The sequence below is a fragment of the Moschus berezovskii genome, chromosome 7 (genome assembly GCF_049115385.1).
Source record: "Moschus berezovskii isolate FMDL1 chromosome 7, NW_MosBer_1.0, whole genome shotgun sequence".
In the NCBI taxonomy this organism is placed as follows: Eukaryota; Metazoa; Chordata; class Mammalia; order Artiodactyla; family Moschidae; genus Moschus; species Moschus berezovskii.
The window spans coordinates 117414732-117432820 of record NC_142466.1 but is presented as its reverse complement, the minus strand read 5'-3'; positions in this window follow the sequence as shown (position 1 = coordinate 117432820).

Sequence of the window (18089 nt, the reverse complement as noted above, 5' to 3'; positions counted from 1 at the left end):
CTAACTGGAAAACCCTTCCTGCCCACCAGTCATTCAACAAACTCCTACTTACATGTCAAAACCCAGCTTAAAAATCCCTTCTGTTGTTTTCTGCTTAAAAACACCACTTACAGTTGCCACTCCTAGAGTCTTTACAATAATATTCATAATATTAATATTAGTCATCATCATTCAGTGAGCCCCCACTGTGTGCTAGGCAATCTTAAGTATTGATGTACTTTGTCCCTTTTATCCTCCCAGGAATTATGCAATACAAATACCATTGTTCACATTTCTTTCAGATGAAGAAACAACCTAGCAAGGTTAGGAAATTTGCCTGAAGTCACACAACCAGGATGTGAGGAAACATACCGTTCCAGCTTCGGAGTTCACACTTTCCTCCTTTCCACTCCTCCCTTCTCTTGACCAGTCACCTAGAATTGCAAATATTGCTTGTCGCCTTCCCATCGTTGCCTGGGAGCTCTGGAAGGAAGGTGGTAGCTTTGATTACAGGACTGTGACCCCACTGCCAAGTACGGGGTCTGCTCCCAAGTGCCCTGTCCTAAAAACGTAGTTGCAAGTGAATTGTTCCATTTGGAGAAACCCAGCCTGGAAAGTGAAAGCAGAGCGTTTGTCCAATCACTGGAGATGGGCCCGTTCCACTATCTCCCCTGGAAAGGCGATAAAGTCATGGGTCTTGCCTCCTTGAGGACTTGCAGATGTTTCCTGAGGCCATGAGAGCAGTTTTGCTTCTTGCCAGCTCTTGTGGCTGCTGGGAATCTAGCTCCACGGTTCTGCTCTTGGGAATGTCAGCCGTTACCTCAAGCCCAATTTCTGGAAATTGCTTTGAAGTAGGAAGGCCGGTGGAGGCCCACAGAGGATGGAGCCTCCACTGTCCAGTTTGCTGGCTTCTTGCTGAAGCCCAGAAGGAGCTTCAAAATCAAGAGGGTAGGATCTGGCGATGGAGGCCTCCAGCTTCACAGTCTGTCTAGCTTTGAGAACCATCTTCATCTCTTACCAAGTCTGTGGCCTGGGGACACATTTCTCAACTTTTCTAAAGCCTGATTACTTCATTTTTACCAGGGAGGAATTGCCTCCTTTTCAAAGTTATAGGTAAAAAGAAATAATGTGAGCTTCCCTGGTGGCTCAGGGCTTCCATGATAGCTCAGTTGGTAAAGAATCTGCCTGCAATGCAGGAAACCCTGGTTCAATGCCTGGGTCAGGAAGATCCCCTGGAGAAGGGATAGGCTACCCGCTCCAGTATTCTTGGGCTTCCCTTGTGGCTCAGCTGGTAGAGAATCCGCCCACAGTGCGGGAGGCCTGGGTTCGCTCCCTGGGTTGGGAAGATCCCCTGGAGGAGGGAAAGGCTGCCCACTCCGGTACTGAGGCCTGGAGGGTTCCACGGACTGTATAGTCCACAGGGTCGCAGAGAGTCAGACGCGACTGAGCGACTTTCACTTTCTCTGGTGCCTCCGTGGTAAAGAATCCACCGACCAATGCGGGAAACATGGGTTTTGTCCCTGGTTCCTGGAAGATCCCATGTGCCACAGAGCAGCTAAGCCCATGCGCCACAACAGCTGAGCCTGAGCTCTGAAGCCCGTGCTCCGCAGCAAGAGAAGCCACTGAGATGAGAAGCCCCCTCACTGCAACTAGAGAGAAGCCCGAACAGCCACAAAGACCCAGCACAGCCGAAAATAAAACAGAGGAAAATTTTAAACCACAAAAGTAGTGCATGGGAAGGCCTTACCACGAGGCCCGGCACACTGTCCTCAAGTAACCACTGTGACACTAACGATGGAGATGACAGTACTTGTTCTTGTTAGATGAGCTGCAGTGGCGTTTGCTGTTTGTGGCCAACTCAGCTGAGACAGTTAAGGCTCTTACTTGGGCGCGCAGGGCAGTGTTCGGGAGGACAGCTCACTTGAGCCTGAGGGGCAGTTCCCCCTGGTCCAGGACAAGCTTGCCTGAGAAAGTGATCTCCCATTCTTTGCATGTGAGCACGTGCTATTCCTTCTTTGCATCCCAGCTCCCAGAGTAATTGAGAAGGGAGAGACCAGATCAAGATTCCGTCCCCACTCTTCTGACTCCCAGATAGCAAACACTCACTTTTCCATCCCAGCCACCTAAAGCAGGATCGAGCAATTAGCAATTATTAAATGATGGTTTACTTTTTCAAGAAAGGGAATCAAAATTTTATATTGAAACATACTTAAAAGTTAGAAAACATTTTTCACAGGGATTATTTTATTTATCAATCCATTATCTAAGGACACAGTTCGGTTCAGTCTATCTGTCATGTCCAGTTCTTTGTGACCCCATGGACTGCAGCACGCCAGGCTTCCCTGTCCATCATCAACTCCCGGAGCTTGCTCAAACTCATGTCCATTGAGTCGGTGATGCCTTTCAACCATCTCATCCTCTGTCATCCCCCTTTCCTCCTGTCTTCAATCTTTCCCAGCATCAGGGTCTTTTCTAAGGACACAAATACCCATAAAAAAGAAGACAGGCTTTATTTTAATTTTTAAAAAATTTTCTTCAGCTCTTCCAGTTTTCATCTACAGGCCTCCAGTCACCTCCATATCCGAGGATGGGGAACTTGCAGATTCAAAGAGCCAAGTGTACATTGAGATTGGAAGTGGCTGTTTTTTATTCATCCTGGAAGAAAACCTTTGCTGTGAGGCCCAGTTCACATGGGGAAATGTCTCTCTGAATTCAGTCATTAACAAGAAGAAACTAGGGACTTCCCTGGTGGTCCAGTGGCTATACCTCCAAGCTCCCAATAAAGGGGACCTGCATTCGATCCCTGGTCAGGGAACTAGATCCCCCATGCCACAGCCAAGACTTTGCATGCCACAATTAAAAGAGAAGAATATTGCAGTGAAGACCTGGTGCAGCCAAATAAATTTTAAAAATAAATATTAAAAAAGAAACTAGCACATTAGGCAGTGTCACATCCGGAGCCCAGGAGGTGGCCTTTCTAGAGCACAGTGAGGAGGATTAAAAAAAAAGAGAACAATCTGATAGACTTATACAGTTTGAATTTCAAGCATTTTCACTGGATGTTCCTTCATGTATACTTTTCTATGTCTGGACAAGATTTATATTTGTCTTTCTCATAGTATTCCTTCCAGTGGATGGGCCAGAGTTTGTTCATCCAGCTGTCATTTGGTGCCTGTGTAGCTCTACCTGCTATTATATATACAATCAACCTTTATTAAAACAAGATTTTTAGGCAATCTTTAGAAGTACTTCTTTGGGATAAATTCCTGGAAGCAGATTGAGAGCTCAAAGGCGGGAATGGAGTTTCTCGGCCTTTCCTGAAGGTTAGATCGTTCTGATAAAGCCAGTGCATGGAGATTGCCCATGTGTCCTTCCTGGTCTGAAATGGAAAAGAAATACAGATTCAGTGCCAATAGGTAACAGGACAGTTTGCTGAGCCAGGCAGAATTTTCTGGAGGGGGCTGGACTTTTCTTTTCCATGAGAACATCCTCCACTGATATCCCAGTCCTCAGTTTTTTGTTGTTGTCATTCAGTCACTAAGTTGTATCTGACTCTTTGTGACCCCACGGACTGTCTCCCGGAGTTTGTCCAAATTCATGTCCATAGGGTTGGTGATGGCCCTCAGACCATCAAGCTATTTAGGACCACTCCCCATCACAACTACCTCTGCTAGAATCGTACCTCAGCAGTTAGCACAGAACCGGGCGCTCTCTGGAATCTCCCGTGAATTTCTAAGAGTCAAAGGCCTGTGTTGAGCGGGAATCAATATCTTCCCAGAACAAGGCAACATGGTGGAGGGAGCAAGACATGTGCCCTGGAGTGAGGAGCCCACGCTCCAGGCAGGGCCCTGCCATCGGCCTGCTAACTCAACAGGCACTCCACCCCCACCTGGAGAACTGAGGTCTGCAATTACACAACTGCAAATGCATTCCTTTCGCTTGGGACTTTGACTCTTGATAAAACACAGGAGAGGGCACAGTGCCATTTACACCCCAGGGTGAATGATTTCATCATCTGTGGATCTGAGAGCAGACCTGATGGGGAAAGGAGGTGAAGAGTCCCGGTGAAGACGCCGAAGCAAAGGAAGGCGCCCCAGGAAAAGGTTGAAACTCAGAGCCCAGCCTTTCACGAAAGCTTTTAAAACTAAGCTTCCTTCTCTGCTGCCTCTGACCTGTGGGGCTCCCGAAGGAACGCAGTGCCCCCAGGACAGTTGCAGACCAGGCCCTCTCTGGGTTGTTGGGCTTAGACAGAAATTGGGAAGTTTCCTGCTGGATTTGAAAACACGGCCGCAGGTCCCGGTGGAGTTGCCTGGGGACCCCCACCCCAGCCACACTGCACAGTTCTCACAACGGTGCTGTGATTCCTACTGTGTCGAGGCTCTCGTACTCTGGCGGTGGACTCAGCACCCTGATTTAATCTGTTTTAGAAAAATTTTATTTATTTTTTTGCCTGTGCTGGGTCTTCATTGCTGCTTGCTGGCTTGTCTAGTCGCAGAGACAGGGGCGACTCTCCAGCTGCGGTGCCTGGGCTTCTCATTGCCGCGGCTTTCCTTGTCGCGGGCTGCAGGGTGCACAGGCTTCAGCAGTTGAGGGTCACGGTCTTAATTGCCCCTCAGCATGTAGGATTTTCCCGACCCAGGGATCGAACCCGTGTCCCCTGCATTGGCAGGCAGATTCTTAACCCCTGGACCTCCAGGGAAGTCCTCCATGATTTAATCTTCACTCCAGTGCAATACACTGTGGCTCAGATCACAATCACCTCTCCGATTTTCTCTCTGCCCCCCTCCCCCTCATTCATGACGTCCTGCCCGTCCTGGCTTTTCTCTTCCTGGAGCGCACTAAGCTTGTTCCTGCCCCAGAGGCCTGTGTGCACTGCTCGCTCTCCTCGGATCTTCCCACGGCCCCCTCTGTGTCCCCCTTCAGCCTTCAGTTCAACGGGCACCTTTTCCAAGTGGTCATGCTGCCCCCGGTCCTTTCCTATCCCATCGTCAGCCTCTGTTTTCTTCTTAGCACTGTCACTTTGGAGAAGGGAATGGCAACCCACCCCAGCATTCTTGCCTGGGAAATCCCATGGACAGAGAAGCCTGGCAGGCTACAGTCCATGAGGTCACAGAGTCAGACATGACTGAGCGACTATCACCTTCTCAAACTATCTTCTTCGTTTATTTAGCCGCAGACTGTCTAACTCCCTAATCAGAACATCGGCTCCACGAGGGCAGGGTCAAAGGCCCTTCTGTTCTCTGCTCAGGCCTGACAGCAACAGGGGGATCCACCCAAGAGCCCCAGACGGAGTAGCCCTCGCTCTTCCTTATCCGGCTTTCTCCTTCTCCTAAGTGGGGTAAGCCAGGGGAGAGGGCCCTGGGTGGGCACTTGCAGATCAGGCTTCCTGTCTAACTCAGCAGCTTCATTTACCGGGTGAATTGGGTTTCCTCTTCTCCCCAAGTCTGCAGAAGGAACAGATTGGACCCCTTGAGCAGAAGCTCACAGAGACAGACTTGAGATGGATGTAAAGAATACTTTTGAACCCTTTTGACTATTCATTGGAAGGACTGATGCTGAAGCTGAAGCTCCCGTTCTTTGGCCACCTGATGCAAAGAGCCAACTCACTGGAAAAGACCCTGATGCTGGGAAAGTTTGAAGACAGATGAAGAAGAGGGTGGCAGAGGATTAGATGGTTAGATGGCATCATCAACTCAACGGACACGACTCTGAGCAAACTCCGGGAGACAGTGAAGGACAGGGAAGCCTGGCGTGCTGCAGTCCCTGGGGTCGCGAGAGTCAGATACAGCTTAGTGACTGGACAGCAACACAAAGAACACTTTTGAGCGCAGCTGTCAGTAGGTGAAAGATAAGCTGCTGCTCACGCGGCAGCCTTACCCTTGGTCCATCCCTTCTCGGCCCATTCACCTCCCTCTGCCTCCCTGGGGCCTGACTGCCAACCTGCAAGCTCACTGGGCTCACAGGTTCTTGGAACTGGTCCCAGGATGGATGCTGGGGACTTTGCATGGCTGAGGGAACTAGATCAGACCATCTTTGTGAGCCATTTCGTCTCCCATTTCAGGGCCTTGGCGGATAGGAATTTATTTCTAATCCTCAGCCGGTGGCCGGCAGGGCCTTCGGGGAGTGACAGGCTGGATTAAGATGCTAATTGTGCGCCAGGGTTAAAGCTTGGCGACCCACAGTGCCAGCGCAACGGTGACTAACCACGTCCCTCCCACCTGCTGTTTGCTTTGCACTGAAACCTGATCGTCTGAATCAGGAATGCAGAACCTGGGAAAACATGAGTTCCAGGCCTGGGCCTGTTGCCAGCTTACTGTGTGAGCTTGACTAAGTTCTTTCCTTCTCTGAGCCTTGGTGTGTATTTCTGGAAAAACGAGACTATTTGGATGAGACTTAGATGCTTTTAAGGGCCTCTCTTGGCACCCTAGCATTCCAGGAGTGAACCTCAGACGTGTGGTCAGGGCTGGTGCCAGCCTCCAGTTCTTCAGCAGGACGCCTTTCTTGGTGGACAGCCTGGCAGGGAATCAAGACCCCTGACCTCCATCATCGGAAGCTCAAGTCTTCTTGGCGTGTCTGGGTCTAGTCACAGCTCTGGCTGGGCAGAGTATCGGTATGGGAGCTGTCACTGGGCAGAGCCCAGGATGTCGGTTAGGAGAGAGATGAGCTGAATCTGGTCCAGAATCACCCTGGAGGTTGTCCCACCGTCACCCCTGACCAGGCTGCTCATCAGAGGGCAGGCAAGGGACTTTTTCTTTCAACTGAAGTATAACTGATTTGGGCTTCCCTGGTAGCTCAGCAGTAAAGAATCTGCCTGCGATGCAGAAGACCCCAGTTTGATTCCTGAATCCAGCAGATCCCCTGGAGAAGGGACAGGCTACCCATCCAGTATTCTTGGTCTTCCCTGGTGGCTCAGATGGTAAAGAATCTGCTTGCAATGTGGGAGACCTGGGTTCGATCCCTGGGTTGGGAAGATCCCCTGGAGGAGGGCATGGCAACCCACTCCAGTATTCTTGCCTGAGAATCCCCACAGACAGAGGAGCCTGGTGGGCTGCAATCCATGGGGTCACAAAAAGTCAGACACAACTGAATGATTAAGCACAGCAGCATAATTGATCTACAGTGTTGTGCTAATTTCTGCTCTACGGCCAAGTGACTCAGTTACACACACACACACATATATGCACTTTCTTTTTCAGTGTTCTTTTCTGTTATGGTTTATCCCAGGAGATTGGATCTAGTGCCCTGTGCTATACAATAGGACCTTGTTGTCTGTCCATTCTACATGTAAAGTTTGCATCTGCTAACCCCAAACTCCCAATTCATCCCTCTCCCTACTCCCTCCCCCGGCACCCTGGTCTGTTCTCTAGGTCTATGAGTTTGTTACTGTTTTTTAGGTAAGTTCACTTTATTTTTAGAGTCCCCATTTAAGTGATAGCATGGGATTTGTCTTCCTCTGACTTGCTTCCCTTAGTGTGGTAATCGCGAGTTGCATCTGTGTTGCTGCAAACGGCAGTATTTTGTTCTTTTTCATGGCTGAGTAGTATTCCATTGTATGTATGTACCACATCTTCTTTGTCCGTTCCTCTGTCCATGGACATTTATGCTGTCTTCCTGTCTTGGCTATTGTGAATACTACTGCTATGAACATAGGGGCGCAGTGCACATACCTCTACGATCGCAGAGCGTAGACTCTCAGAGGAATAAGACTTCAGGATACAAAAATCTTTCAGATCACTGCAAAGAACTGATGCACTGGCTTTAAGGGAATACACCTCTCTTGTTTACAGAATAAGCAAACACTAAAATTTAACACATGAAGAAGGCACAGTCGGTGCTCTCGGAGAGTCTGGATAAATTCTTTCATGTCCTCTAAGTCCCAGTCCCAAAAAAAGGGGTTAATATTCCCTGTCCACATTTTTTTGGTAAGCAGACCTCTAAATCATGGTGCGCTATTCACGTGACCCAGAAAACCCCACAAAATCATGCAGATCAGGAGGTTCGAAACTTCATGTACACTTTAAGAACACTCATGAAATTGCCCAGGCCATTAAGGGCCTGCATACCGGAAAAGCCACCAAGTACCTGAAGGAAGTTGCTAGAAAGTAGCAAAGGTAGACAGAGGCCAAGCAGTAGGGGCTGGACGCCGGGTTGGTGCCCCAAAAAGAGTGCGTAATTTTTGCTGCACCTGCTCCAAGATGCAGGGAGTAATGCTGATCTTAAGGGCGTAGACGTAGATTCTCTGATCATTGAGCTCATCCAGCTGAACAAAGCCCCCGAGATGCAGGCGCAGGACTAACAGAGCTCGCGGTCCGATCAACCCGCACCTGAACTCTCCTTGACACATTGAGACGATCTTGACTGGAAAAGAACCAGAAGAGGAGGTTGCACAAAAGGAAAAGATACCCCAGAAGAAACTGAAGAAGCAAAAACTTATGGCCCAGGAAGAAATGCCTCAAAACATAAATGCAAATAAAAGTGAAAAATAAAAATCCCTGTCCAGCATTGTTAGACTTAACAAAAATCTCAATTTCAGATAAACAGTGAATAATATGTCCTATGCAATATGTGGGATATACTTACTATAAAAAAGAAACCATTTATTATTCATGGTTTATCAGAAATTCAAAATTGACTAGCATCTTGTATTTTATCTTGCAATCTTACCCCTGTCCAAACTAGTTCAGAAATTTTATGAGGTGCAAAAAATAGTATGTGAATTAACAATGTATAAAAGTACTTTACAGTTGACAGAATTCTGTGTCAGCAGGATGGCTTGGGGTTGTACTGCTTTTATGGAAAAGCTTCTCTTGCGGGTCCGTGAATCTGTTCTCAGAAGACATGGGGAGGAATACTCTGTCTGCATCCAGATGAGCACTTTTTATCCCAGGGTGTGTGTCCACGCTAAGTGACTTCAGTCGTGTCTGACTCTTTGTGACCCTCTGGACTGCAGCCCTCCAGGCTCCTCTGTCTGTGGGATTCTCCAGGCAAGAATACTGGAGTAGGTTGTCATTCCCTTCTCCAGGAGATCTTCCCAACCCAGGGATCAAACCTGAGTCTCTTGCACTGGCAGGCAGATTCTTTACCACTGAGCCACCAGGGAAGCCCTTTCTAGGGTGAGTGAGTGTGAGTGTTAGTTGCTCAGTTGTGTCCAACTCTTTGAGAGCCTATGGACGATAGCTCATCAGGCTCCTCTGTCCATGGGATTCTTCAGGCAAGAATACTAGAGTGGATGGCCATGCCCTCCTCCATGGGATCTTCCTGATCCAGGAATTGACCCTGCATCTCTTATGTCTCCTGCCTTGGCAGGAGGGTTCTTTACCACTAGTGCCACCCGGGAAGCCCTTATTCCAGGGCAGTGGACCCAAAACAGTAGCACAGATGTAGTCTGGAGCAGCACGTGCAAAAAGGTCCCAAGAATTTGCTTCACAGAAAACAAAGCAAGACCAACTAGGATATAAAAGCATCTTCTGGCTGCGTCCTCAGAAGTGTACTGTCTAAGAGGCTGTCACTGCTTCTCAGCCCCCCTGGGAGATGGAAAGGGGTAGGAATGGCTGGATTTGTGGGGGGGGGAGTAGAAACCATCGTCCTGGCTGGGACGGGAGTGACGAGAAGGGTTTAACTCAGAGATCTGTGGACTCAGGAGACATAAGCCATGGGCTTCTCATCTAGCATGGGTCCTGCTTTCTGGAAGTGCCACTCGCATCCGAGGTGGCATTTTTGCTTCAGTCAAGGGCTCCAAGCAGACATCCCTTTTGTGTCAAGAAGGAGGGCACCAATAGTGACAGCAGCGGCTGGGCAAGCCCTGGGAACCCCCATCTGTCCCCTCCTCCCCCCTTCCAGATGGGGACACTGAAGATGGGCTGAGGAAAGACCCAGTTGAAAGCATGGGGTGAGCCAGGGACAGACCCGGGACTGGAGCCCGAACCTGCTGCTTCCCGACTCGGGGTCAGGTGTAGTACCCACCCCAGAGAGTTCCCCTCTGTTGGGGCAACCCCCGCCCACAAGCAGCCACTGTCCCCCAAGACCAATAATCCAGAGACACTGCTGAGAAACCCTGGTCTCCCAAACCGTTTTACCATAGTGGTGATCTTCCGCTGCAGGATGGTGCATATTAGGCTGCAGAATACTTTCATGCTATTTGTCTCCCCGGCCGTTGGCTTCCTCCTTCCCATGTCCTTTACTCGATGCACTTGGCAACTCCTTAACCTGCGCGACTCTCCCAGGGAGAGGCAGTCGTGTGACGGTTGGGACACGGTCGCTGGAGCCAAACTGCGTGACACTGGAGCTTGCTGTGGGACGGTGTGGCCTTGGGCAAGTGATGGAAGCAGCCTTCACTGTGCCACAATGAAGTGGAGGTGATTATAATAGTACCCCCCCACAGAGTTCTCATGCGAGGATTAAATAAGGTAACTGGTACTTTTTATTATCATTTTTATCGTGCCACTCGGCGTGTGGGATCTTAGTTCCCTAACCAGGGATTAAACCCGGAACCTTGGCAGTGAAAAGCTTTGAGTCCTAACCATTGGACCACCAGGCAATTCCCTTATCTTGCACCTACAACAGTTCCTAGCACACTGTTAAGGGAAGACCTGGTGGCTCAGCGGTAAAAAGTCTACCAGTGCAGGAAACCTGGGTTCAGTTCCTGGGTTGGGAGGGTCCTCTGGAAGAGGGCGTGGCAACCCACTGCAGTATTCTTGCCTGAAAACTTCCTTGGACAGAAGAACCTGGCAGGCTGCAATCCACGGGGCTGCAGACCAGATAGGACGGAGTGCATACGCCTCAGAGCTTGCTGTTAAGGCTTCACAGACGCCCCTCACCGTCACTGTGCTGCTGTGCTAACTTCAGAGCTGTCTTCCGTTGAGTCCACAGTCCTCCACCTCGGTCCTGGTCCTTCTCCGAGGCTCAGCTCAAATTCCCCTCCTCCAGGAAGGCCTCTTGGAGCCTTTTCCCTTAGCAGAGTTAGATGTTCCCTAACATCTTCCAAACTCATGTAAATGCCTACATTTGCCTGTTTTCCGGCCTCCCTGCCTGCCTAAGCGTGCTCTTCATCCACAACAGGCGCAGGGCCAGGCCGATCTCCGTGCTTCATGGACGTTTGTTCAGTGACTGAGTCCATTGATCGCCCATCTGGGAATCATCTCTTTTTTTAACCTCACTTGCTCACTTCTTTATTCTTTTCTGAAAAACTTGCTTTTCATTGGAGGATAATTGCTTTACAGTGTGTGCTGGTTTCTGCCGTACAGCAGCGTGAATCAGCCGTCAGCAGTCAGTCAGTTCAGTCGCTCAGTCGTGTCCGACTCTCCGCGACCCCATGAATCACAGCACGCCACGCCTCCCTGCCCATCACCAACTCCCGGAGTTCACGCAAACTCATGTCTGAATCAGCCATAGGCGTACGTATATCCCTTCCCTCTTGAAGCTCCCTCTCACTTCCTGGAATCGTTCTTGTTTGCTCTCTTCCCTCCCCCACGCCCAGTCTAATGGCGAGTCTTGACATCCCATATCTAAAATCAAGCGTGAATCGCCGTCAGGCCAGTGCGGCTGCCGCCTTCTTACCCCTGGACCACTCAGTCTTCTCACTGTGCTCTTGCCCGTGTTGCTTCTGATTTCACCTCTATCCCCTCCTTAAAGGGCTCCCGGGACTTCAAATTCCTCTTAGAAGAAAATCCCATCCCATCTACTTACATGGCTGTGTGTGCTTGCTAAGTCTCTTTTTCAGTTGTGTCTGACTTTGCGACCCTATGGACTGTAGCCCGCCAGGCTCCTCTGCCCATGAGATTCTCCAGCCAAGAACACTAGAGGGGGCTGCCATGCCCTCCTCCAGGGGATCTTCCCGACCCAGGGATCGGACCGCATCTGCTTCGGCTCCTGCACTGCAGGTGTATTCTTCTCTGTTGAGCCGTGGGGGAAGCCCCACGTGGCTACAGAGCTCTGCGCTTCCATCGCCCACCGCATTCTGGACCACTTGCTATGCTCTCCTCACTGAGTACCCTCTGCCTGTTCTGCCTCCCTCAGACCATTTCCCACCTCATGACTTTGCACTCGCTGCTCCTTGCAGTTTTTGCAGAACTAGCTGCTGCCTTTGATTTCAGACTGAATGCTACATCCTGAGGTGTTCCTTGACCACCCTAAGGAAATGTTTCCCAGTTTCTCTTTGTCGCAGAACCCTTTCTTCTCCTTCGTACTGTTTATCATAGGCTGTAAACACCTTGCTTACTTACATGTTCAATAACATGTGTTAATTGGCTATCTCACTCGATATATTGTAAGCACCACAAGGGCAAAGTACTTGCCCTTTTTAAAAATCTTATTCACTAGGATATCTCTTAATCAGTATTTAATACATTTCTACTGAATGAATGACCGATTTAATCCTCCTAGAAGCAGAATGTATAAACCAGGCATTATATACTCACTTTACAGATGTCAAAACTAAAGCTTAAAGAGGTGGATTCTTGCCCTAATAACATTGGCTCGAAGTAGTGTAGCCAGGCCCTAGACTATGTACTTTTCCTGCTAGACCCTTTCACCCTGAAGGGAGATAGACTCTGAGTGGGGAACCCAGCTTGACTGATTCATAATCTAATTCCCCAACATGAGACCAGACAGCCAAGATTCCAAAGTTCCTCTCTCTAAAGAGGTGTCTGTATGTGGCTAAGGATTGCAATCAATTCCAAATTCCAGGCTGCATTGACGCATACATCCAATAAACCCCAAGGATCACAAGAAAGTGCAGTGACTGAGGAAGAAAATCAGAGCCGCAGGCCTGAGAGCTGGCCCAGTCTCCCAGGATCCTCTTCGGAGCTGTTCTGATTTAGGCCTGATGGAATGGGAAAGATGTTGTTTCTAGCTCCTTTAGTTTAATGTGGCCTGATTTGGAAGATTTTGCCATTTTGAGGTCTCAACTACTGCCTGAGAGCAGACCTTGATTATTGTTATCATTTAAAAGACTACTTTGGCCATCGGTAGAGAGCTGGCAGCATTTTTTGATTCCAGGAGGAAAGTTCCTGGTGAGGGAGCCTGGTGACAGAAAAGGCCCTGGACCAGACACCAGAAGGGCGGTGCTGTGGGTGGGAAGGGCCTGGGCTCCCACCTGCAGACTGTTGGCCCCTCGCCGGCTCCCAGCTTCCTGCTCTGTAGGGAATGATGCGGGTCTGACAGTGGCCTGAGACTCAGGGGGTTTGGATCTGACCCCGGCTGTGTCACTGACGTGGAGCCTGGGATCCGGTTCAGGCCCTCTCCTTCTCCGGGTTATCGGTGGACCGTTGTTGCGAGTTCAGGGTTGGCGGGGCGGATTCTTAAGGCCTCTTCCAGCTTTGATATTTACTCGTTCTGTGGCTTCTTCAGGGAAACATTTGCTCGCCCAAGAACTGGGTTTCCTTATTTTCCAGCCCTTAGAAATCAGCATGAAGTCCACATGGCCACCTCCAAATAGTTCAACAGAGAGCATCTTAGTCCCAAAGGCCTGGGTTTCTTAAAAGTACCTGAGGAATCAAGTGCCCACTCCTGCCACCCTCCCCGCCCTAAACACCAATCCAGTGACAGGTGCCACTCCAGTGAAGGAAGCTCTTCAAGAAGGCCAAGGTCATGGGGAGTATAAATCCACTGAGAGCCTAGAAGCTCTGGGCATTAACCCCCAAGGTCATTGTATTCACTTGGTCTTGACCCACTATGTGAAAAGACAAGGTTTAGGAAAGTCAGATATGTTCCAGTGTCTTTTGAGTGTTTACTGTGGGGCAGGCCTCGGCTCAACACTTGTATACACTGCTTTGTTCAACCTTGACTTGGGAGATAGACATTATGATCCTCATTCTACAAGAGACGATGTTGAAGCATGGAGCTAGCATGAGTTTTCCAAAGTTATACAGCTAGGAAGACCAGAACTGAGCCTGGCACCCTTTACTGCTGCGCTTGTTTCTCTCCTAACAACAGAAACCAAAAGTAAAGTTGAGGAAGCTCAATAAACTGTTGTGGAAATCACTTTGGACTTGAGGACTGAGAAACTGGTTATGAACCCTAGTTCTTCCATTTACTATCTGGACTTTCTTGGTGGCTCAGATGTAAAGCATCTGTCTACAGTGCGGGAGACCTGGGTTCAATCCCTGGGTTGGGAAGATCTCCTGGAGAAGGAAACAGCAACCCACTCCAGTACTCCTGCCTGGAAAATACCATGGATGGAGGAGCCTGGTGGGCTACAGTCCATGGGGTCGCAAAGAATCGGACACGACTGAGCAACTTCACTTTCACTTTCTTCCATTTACTAGTTTGGTGATCTTGGGTAAGTCATTTGACTTTTTTAAGCAGCAGTATACTGACCTGTGGGCTTCCCTGGTGGCTTAGATGGTACAGAGTCTGCCTACGATGAGAGAGACCCAGGTTTGATCCCTGGGGGTGGGTCTTGAAGATCCCTCGGAGAAGGGAATGGCAATCCACTCCAGGATTCTAGTACTCCTGCCTGGAGAATCTCATGGACAGAGAAGCCTGGCGGGCCACAGTCCATGGGTGGAAAAGAGTCAGACACAACTGAGCAACTGACACTTTGACTGTAACTATATTGACCTAGAAAGTGGGGATAATCACGTCTGTCTCACAGTATAAGGTTAAAAGGAAAAATGTACATGAAGAGTTTCAGCATGACGTCTGGCATATAATAAGTGTTCAGTAAATGTTAGTACTACGATTCGTATGCTACTATGATAACTATTAGCGGTATAATACACTACTACCGTCCCCACCACCTTCTCTCCAGAGAGGTCCAGAGCTCAGGCGAGACAATGACTGTGGAAGCTGTGTGTGCTCCGCGCCTGTCAGTAATCCCCTGCATTGTAATCATAGCAGGCTAAGGGGAAGACTTATTTGTGGAGCTCTGACCCCATTCCTCCCCCAAATGGTTCAGATTCTTTGCTCTGCAGCCGGCGGTGATGACGAGTGAAGGTTTGACTTGGTGCCCACTGTGAATGACGTCCTTCAGTGCATCGCTGAGAAGGACAGCAAGTGCTTTTCTGAGCTTATTTTAGCATCAGAAGGACTTTGAGGCAGGATTTCAGCATTTAATTTCATTGGGGAAGGCACTTTGCCATTAATCTGAATTTACAACTTAAAGTTTTCTCCTCCTCATCAACTTAAAAAGAGATAACGTGAAGGCAGATCTAGGCTATGGCTGGCAGACATATCCCCAGATCCAAATGAATTCTATTGTGGGTTATTCCTGATTATTTAAGTAATGTGTGTATTTAAAAAAAGAAAAGGAAAAATGTGTTAAAGGATGAAGAAACAATGTAAATATCCATAATGCAATCATTCAGAGACTAAAAATGTTAATATTTTCTTAAATTCAGTTTTAGACTGTTATGTCTATATAAAACGTTATATTCATATAGATAGAATATAGAATTAGTATATATTCATGTATTATTTATACTATGTAAAACAATATGTGAATGTAATCATATAAGAATATATTCATATATTTACGTAATTGAAATCATAGTCTAAATAATCATGTAAACTATTTAATAAAGCTATTTTTTATTGGAGTTTTTGGTTCACAGCGAAACTGAGCAAAAGGTATAGAGATTTCCCGTACACCCCCTGCCCCGCACATGCAGTGGTAAAGAAACTGCCTGCCAATGCAAGATGCGGGTTCGATCCCTGGGTTGGGAAGATCCCCTGGCGGAGGGCATGGGAACCCACTCCAGTATTCTTGCCTGAAACATTTCTCGGACAGAGGAACCTGGCAGGGTATGTTCCATGGAGTTGCAGAGAGTCGCACAGAACTGGGCACACACACGCAAAGCCCCCCTCACTGTTAACTCCCCCACCAGAGCGGTGCCTTGTTACACTGAACGGCTCTACTGTGACATGTCACACTCCTTCAGCCTGTTGTGGTTCAGTCTTGGTGGTGTGCGTTCTGTGGGTTTCGACAGACGCATAATGCCGCGCGTCCATCATTGTAGCATCATTCAGGGCATTTTTGTTTGCCCTAAAAATGCTCTGCGCTCCACCCACTCATCCCTCGTTCCCCGGCCACACCCTGGCTACCACTAGTCTTTTAACTGTCTCCACAGTTTTGCCTTTCCCAGAATATCATACAGTGTATGAACTTTTCGGACTGGCGTCTTCCACTCTGTAATATGTATTTGTTTCCTCCATGTCTTTCCATGACTTGACAGCTCATTTCCTTTGAGTGCTGAATAATATTCTGTTGTCCAGATAGGGACCTGGTTTATTCATTCACCTACAGAAGGGCATCGTGGCTGCTTCCAAGTTTTGGCAGTTATGAATAAAGTTTCTGTAAACATCCTTGTGCAGGTTTTGGGATAAACAAAAGTGTTCAACTCCTTTGAGTAAATACCAAAGGACACGCTTGCTGGATCATATGGTAAGAGTATGATTAGTTTTGTAAGAAACCACCAAAGTGTCTTCCAAAATGGCTGTTACATTTTGCCTTCCCACCAGCAGTGAATGAGTTCTCTTGCTCCAAATTCTCTCCCACATTTAATATTGTCAGCATTTTGGATTTTTGGCTATTCTAGGAGGTATGTAACCTATTTTTCCATAATTTTATATTGCAAGAATTTCCTTCATGAATATTGTTTTTTAAAGACGTATAGGGTTGCACCACAGGGATGGCACAGAGCACAAAGCGTTTAATCCCTCCCTATTGTTATCTGTTTGTTTATTTTTTGGCTGAGCCACATGGTCTGTGGGATCTTGGTTCCCTGACCAGGGATTAAACCAGGGCCTTTAGCAATGAGAACTTGGAGTCCTAACTACTGGATCACCAGGGAATTCCCTGTGATCTGTTCAGACTTTTCTAATTTTCAGTATTATCCATAACACTCTGATGAACGTTTTTGTATATAAAGCTTTATTTACGTCATTGTTTATTTTCCCTAGGGCTGATTCTTAAAAGCGAAAGTAACAAGTTAGAGGACAAACACTTCACATTCTCATCAATTCCGTGAGGCATTCCCTAGCCAGCAACAAGTATTACCATTTTTAAAAAATTCTTACCAAATCGATAGGCTAAAAAAAAAAGTAAATTACTGTCTCAGTTCACAAACCTTTGATTACTTAAGTTGAATACACAATATTTCATGTATCTTAGCCATTTGTATCGGAGAAGGCAATGGCGACCCACTCCAGTACTCTTGCCTGGAAGATCCCATGGATGGAGGAGCCTGGTAGACTGCAGTCCATGGGGTCACACAGAGTCTGACACGACTGAAGCGACTTAGCAGCAGCAGCAGCCATTTGTATTTTCCTTTCCGTGAGTTGCTAGGGTCCTTTGCTGAGCAGACTTTGTTAATAGTTGCCCCAATCACTAAAGTTGTCTGCAGATGATGCCGAACTTTGCATCTGGCCACATCTGATAGGTGCCTAGGCTCTGGCAGGATTAGAAATAGCCCATGTCAGCACTGCTGCTTCAATGAAACCAGAAAGGGGAAAGTTTCTATGTTTCATCGGAATCTGAGAGATGAAGTTATTTTTGCTGATTGTATTATTATGCCTTCTTTTCTTACTCCCAAAGCTTCTCTTTTCTAAAATGCTGCTCTAGCAGGAAGGTTAGAGTTAGTGTATACCTATTCTTTCTTTCAGTATGTGTTCACTGACCACCTTCTATGTGCAAGGGTCAGTGGACACAAGGATGGCTTTGGAGTCTAGGGTTTTTGGAGCTGGGCAGGTGTTGGGCAGGGGCTTCCCAGGTGGCACTAATGGTAAGGCACCTGCCTGCCAGTGCAGGAAACATAAGGATGCGGGCTCGATCCCTGGGGCGGGAAGATCCCTTGGAGGAGGGCATGGCAATCCACTCCAGTGTTCTTGCCTGGAGAATCCCATGGACAGAGGAGCCTGGCAGGCTGCAGTCCAAGGGGTCACATACAGTCAGACACAACTAAAGCAGCTTAGTGCGTGTACACACATACACGCACACACACGCACACACAGGTGTTGGGCAAGTCCTTAACCTCCCTGTGGCTCTCTTTTGCCTTCTTTCAAGCACAGGTGATAACCCTACCTTTGGGGAATAAATGGGTTACACATGCAAAACTCCTGGAATGGTGTCTGCCACATCACAAGGCCTCATTTAGCTCAACAGAAAATTCTTG